The following is a 6,045-nucleotide window of genomic DNA, read 5'->3' on the forward strand; positions in this document are numbered from 1 at the left end:
GAGAGATTTGTGTGCTAACAGGAGCCCATCACAGCAAGTTCTGGACTATCCTGCCAGTGATGCACACAACTGAGATGATGCCAACAGGGCTAATGATCAAAAGGAAAAGAACAACAACAAATGCACAACAGAGTGATGTGATGCATACTTGGTAAGTACATTCACTGAATGTCTCATGCCTGGTTCCTCTTGCTTTGGAAATTTGAAGATTTGGGTTTATTTATGAAGGGAACATATGCAATTTTTATGAGGGGTAATGGATAGAACCCTTCTAGCCACACCTGCCTTCTGGCCAGGAAGTAGGCACAACACAAGGCATAAAGCTCCAGGGCCTCTTTGAAATGAAGGGAACCCCTTACATTTGTCTCTGGATAACTTTCTCCCTGCCTATTGTGCCACTAGCCTGTGATGAGGCTGCTCACAATGTGGTTGGTGTTTTGGGTCATCTTGGCCTTCGTCAGTTAGAAGTCAGGTCCGGGGTCCCCACCTTATTTTAATGTACAGGCAGATACAGTGATGCTTGTGTCACTGAGGACCTTAGCTGAGACTGAGAGTTCACAGGCCATTGCAAATCCATTCTCAGCTGTAGACCCCACTAGTAGATGCTGTCATAGGGTTGTCAGAGGCAGAGCTGGATGGGAGCTCCATCCAGAGCTGTGTTCCCCAAACCATCTAGCTCCCTGCAGTCCATCTTAAACACAAGGACAGGACTCCTCTTTGAGTGTCAAACAGGTTAAATGGAAAAATAAGTAACTCCTCCATGGTGCCCAGGCACTGAGAAGTATGAAGCCCTGTGTACCAGAGACACACCCCCTTACATACTCATAACATGGCTTCTCTGTCAGAGGCTGGGAGAGAACTGAAAAGGTGGTAGCTTGTAGGAGACTATGGGGCAGAGAAAGGAGTCCCTTCTGTTTCTGGACAGCTGTGTGAGACTAGAATACCTCCTATCCTGTTATGTGAGGGCCCTTGTGTTTCCTTGGGAGAGCTCAAGAAAGACAACTCAACTGGAAGAATATTGCTCTGCTTAGGGATCTAGCCTGTGCCTTGTGAAACCTGGGTCTGGCTCCCTGCTCTGTGATAAGCTTCCTGGTGGACCTCGGGCCAGCTGCTATGACTCAGTCTACCTACACAGAGCAGGGACAGCAGCTCATTCTGGTCTTGCAGGATAAATAGGTTGAGAAGTATGCGGTGCTCAGAGGCTGCAGTAACAGGGGTCGCATTAACACTTAAAACCAGTCTCTGGAAGCTATAGGAAGCAGCCGTTTTCTGCACCCATTACTGTATTTATTTATTCTGACTGCATAAAAAAATGCATCTTGATTCCAGGTGCTATATATTGTTCTATAAAGCAAATGCAAACCCTGTGACAGAAATAGCACTGCACCATGCAGCTATTGCCCATCCCTTCCCTTCTTTTCCTAGGAGCTGTGGGAGTTCATAAGAATAATAAAGGTGCATGCTTTGGCTATTTGCCACTGAACAGTTTCTGGTGTACCACTGAACTGTATAGTGGTATCAGTCACCATGTTTATCCAGCCCTGGTTGTAGACTAACAGCATCTTCTATGGAATTTAATTCTGCCCTGTGGAGTGACAGTGAATCATTCAGCTGGGCCTGTATCAAATGTTTCTCCCAATGGGGCTTAGCCCTAACTTGAGAAACTTGAGGGCAGAGTGGAATCAAGCCTCCCATTCCCATTTTCCTCAGCAATGCTGGAGCTTGTTTCTTCATGGTGCTGACAGGGCACATACAACAGCATTACCCCAAGATCTCCTTTCAAGTTCATCTCAGGTGCCAAGAGGAAACTTGAAAGGTGTGATATTTGCTGGGTAACCAGAGGGCAACTTGTGCCCTCATAAGGGGTCTGGCAGCAGGTACATGCTCCTTGGATCGTGCATCAACTATACATGTAAGGTCCCGGCACTCATCACAGAAGGGAGAGGACAAGTCTAACAGGGACATAATGAAGTAGAAACATGACTAGTTCTGAGCATAGGAGGCCATTTCTTTGCATCAGACACTTTTTAAAATGGATTGAACAGATAGCCAGAGCTGTAACAGTTTGAAGTGTTGCAGCTATTTCTATATGCTGCTGTGCAATTAAAGCACAGGGCACATATTTGGTCCAACCGGTGTGAAACGAGAGGAGAAAAATAGAGAGCTCTTCTGCTTGCAAGCACTAGTTCAAACCAAAACATAAAGCAGTTATTCTCAACTGGAGTACTGCAGCACCCCAGGGTTCATAGATTCTAGGGTTGGAAAGGACCTCAGTCGGCCATCTAGTCTGAAACCTTGCCTCTGGCAGGCAAGAAAAGGGTCACTAAGCCTGGGGTCATGTGATCCCTGCTAGGTGCCTGTCCAGTCTCCTTTTGAAGACCCTCAAGGGTGGGGTGAACACAACCTCCCTTGGAAGCCCATTCCAGATCCTGGCAACCCTGACAGTGAAGAACTTTTTTCTAATGTCCAGTCTAAACCTACTCTCTAGTAGCTTATGGCCATTGTTTCTTGTTGTTCCAGGGGTGCCCTGGTAAACAGATCGTCATCTAGTTCATGTTGCTCTCCCCTTATGAATTTGTATACCTCCACAAGTTTTCCCCTCAGCCTTCTCTTGGAGATACTGATGAGGTTAAGGTCCCTTATCCTTTCCTCACAGGGCCTTCCCTGCAGGCCTCCAATCAGATGAGTGGCTCTTCCTTGGACCTCTCTAGGTTCTCTGCATCCCGCTTGAACTGCGGCACCCAGAATTGGACGCGGTACTCCAGCTGTGGCCTGACTAGTGCCATGTAGAGAGGGACAATCACTTCCCTGGACCTGTTTGTGGAGCACGTATGGATGCACGACAAGGTGCGGTTGGGTCTGCTGACTACTTCGTCACATTGGCAACTCATGTTCATCCTGGAGTCAGCAGTGACTCCGAGATCTTTCTGCCTCAGTGGTGCTGAGAAGGTTGCCTCCATCCTGTAGGTATGATGGCAGTTCTTTCTCCCTAGATGCAGCACCTTGCACTTGTCCCTATTGAATTGCATCCTGTTGCTCTCTGCCCACTTCCCCAGCCTGTTGGTCAGCCTGGATCTAGTTCCTCCTTTCCAGGGTGTTAGCTTCACCCCATATTTTTGTGTCATCTGTGAATTTGGACAGAGTGCTTCCCACCCCTTCATTCAGATCACTGATGAAGATGTTGAACAGCACTGGCCCCAGAACTGAGCCCTGAGGGGGTTGCTGGCCCCAACCTCCTCTACCCCACCCGGGGTAAGCTGTGCACCAGAGAGGACACATGGCATGGGCTTTCCCTGGGGGACAAGTAGCAGCAGCACAAGGTGTGCCACTGCTTCTTGTCCCTGGGCAATGAGATGCCTGTGCTTGTCTGGATGCAGCCCTTGAGTTTAAAAAGGTTGAGAACCACTGGTGCAGAGGGTGCTTATAATCACTGATGGATGAAGGAAATCCGGGGTGGGGGGGGATGTCCAGGAGCCTGTTTGAAATAGCAGCCCCACTTATGGACATACTTAGCTTTTATGGGACTCGTGTGTGTGCAGGGGTGAGGGGCACAACAGCACTGTAAATGTTATAAGGAACAGGACCATCAGATTTGAACAAAGCCAGGCAATATTATTCCATACGTTACAAATAACTTTTCTGTCTTAGAAAGAAAACAAGATACAAATAATACCCTACCTTCTCTCCATCCTTTCGTCTCCCCCAAAATGAGACCTGCCTCATTATAGCTTTCTTATTATCCAGGTTGAAATAACAGAGATGAGAAGAAAAGTAGCTCCTCCAGTGGCAGCATCATACGGGTCTGATTCATAGATGGTAGTGACCTGCTGGGTGGCTTTGTTGCTTTATGTATACTCAGAAGACAATAAAAAGCAACAGCATTCATTATAAAACCATGTCGCTGGTCACATGTGAATGAAAGAAGGGCAGGATTCTTGAGGCGAGGGAGGGTAAACGTGCTTTGCTATTTCATCCGGTAGGGAGACCCAGCATGTGGCCCAGATACCATTTAAGTCCTGCATTAACCCTGTTTTGAAGACTCAAATGAGTTTTAGATGATGCGTGGTCACTGACTGACTGACTCTGCATGGGGCTGATGTCCTTCCATGACATCAAAAACCCTGGCTTAGTGACATCACCTTTCAGGATGACAAGGCAAAAAACCCAACTGTTAATCTAATACACTGGAGAAAATGGAGAAGAAAATGTTAACGCTAAAGAAAATGTTAACTTAAAGAGCAAATGAGGCAAAATGAATGGTAAATCTAAACTTAAGCAACAAAGAAATTCAGTGCAGCAAGGGCTGATTTCCTTTGTCATTTAGGTATCCTAACCCACAGTCGCTTGGCAATCAGTGCATGGCTCAGCTAAATTAAAAGTTAAATTGTTCCAGGAGGAATAAAAAATCATTCTCACAGGTTATTAATGGCATGAACAAATATCCAAACCCAAGGATTTCTGTGTTAGCACACTCAGTGCAAAAATCTTTGGCCCTGTGCTCAATGCCAGGGGACAAGTATGAGACAGGATTTTTAGACTGGCTTCCAAGGTGTTGGCGAGTGTAAAGGGCCAGGCCTAACAGTGGAGACTGGTGGAGGGGACACGAATTTGCAAACCAATGATTTCAGCCTGGCTTTCAAAGCCATTTTGGGCACAGTAGAAATGATTTTGGGCTGCTCCTATTGTTTCTCTCTCCCACAGCATCTTACCCCTCCAAATGCAGGTTAATTATGGGCAGTAATTCCTGACTGGGAGAGGCCCAGGACAAGCCAGGTGGGTGGGAGCCATGCAGGGGATAATCTTTCTTTTGAAATCGAGGAGTATTGCCAGCAAGATGGAGGGAAGTGATTCTTTCCCTGTATTCGGCACTAGTGAGGCCGCATCTAGAGTTGTGTGTTCAGTTTTGGGCTCCCCCCTCCCCAACTACAGGAAGGATGGGGACAAATTGGAGAGTACGAACCATTTTCGTTGCTTTCTGCTGGAGACTGGCATTTCCCTAGTGCTTGACTTCTCTTAATAACCACTGTACAGTAGGGAGCTTTGAGTCAGTAACAGACTCCTCATGCCAGCGTTTTGTACATGACTGCTATGAAATCACTCCTCAGTCTTCTCTTCTCCAGACTAAATAAGCCCCGTCCCCTCAGCAGTACTCACCCCAGCTATGGCTGCAACAGTCCCAGGAACGGCTGGTACCAGCTGCCTGGAGTCACTGGGCTGCATGGTGCTCTGCCTGTCCCCACTCGCCTCTGCTCCTGGGCTGCGCCCTGCCCTGGTGCAGGCAGCTGGTGTTGGCTGGGGCTGGGGTGAGTGGGACCTTGGCCCTTTCTCCTCCCCCCACAGACTGACTTGCTTGCTTGGGCAGGGGGAGTGGGGTGTCTATGCTGATCCCGTAAGAGGGAATTTACCTCGCATATAGCGAATTATGGGTCTAAATATGCTCATTACATAAGGGCGAATTTGTATATAAAGAACCCGCATACATCGAGGGAAACCTGTACGTGACTTGTGAAGAGAGGCTGAGGGAAATGGGCTTGTTCAGTCTGGAGAAGAGAAGACTGAGGGGGGAACTGAACAGCAGCCTGGGGTGGGGTCCGGACAGCACGAGCACTGCGTGCCCCTGGTGGCGGTGAGCGGGCCGCTCCCGCAGACGCTGCCGGCACTGTCGGCGATGGGGGTGGGGTGGGGTGCTGACCCTGGGTTAGCGACCACCTCCAGGCGGCGGCCAGGGGCAGCCGGGGCTGCCCGCAGACCGCCGGCGTGTTGGCGGTGCACCCCCTGCAAAGAGGCACCGCCCGCGCGCAAGGGTGCAGGTGCACCTTTGTGCCGCCCCTGCCACAGAGGATGGAGCTGGCCTGTTTTGGGGGCAGACGACAGAACAAGGAGCAAGGGGCTCCTTGGGAAGGTGGAGGGGGAAACTCCGTGCGGGCGAGGGTGGGAAGGCAGCGGGCGGGTGAGGCGGCGGCGGCGGCGGTCTGCGCCGGTGCCACGAGGCTCCGTGCCGGGGCCCGTCAGTGCAGCTGCAGCGCCGCGCCGTCGGCGCCAGGG

The sequence above is a fragment of the Crocodylus porosus genome, unplaced genomic scaffold (genome assembly GCF_001723895.1).
Source record: "Crocodylus porosus isolate Cpor-Errol unplaced genomic scaffold, CroPor_comp1, whole genome shotgun sequence".
In the NCBI taxonomy this organism is placed as follows: Eukaryota; Metazoa; Chordata; order Crocodylia; family Crocodylidae; genus Crocodylus; species Crocodylus porosus.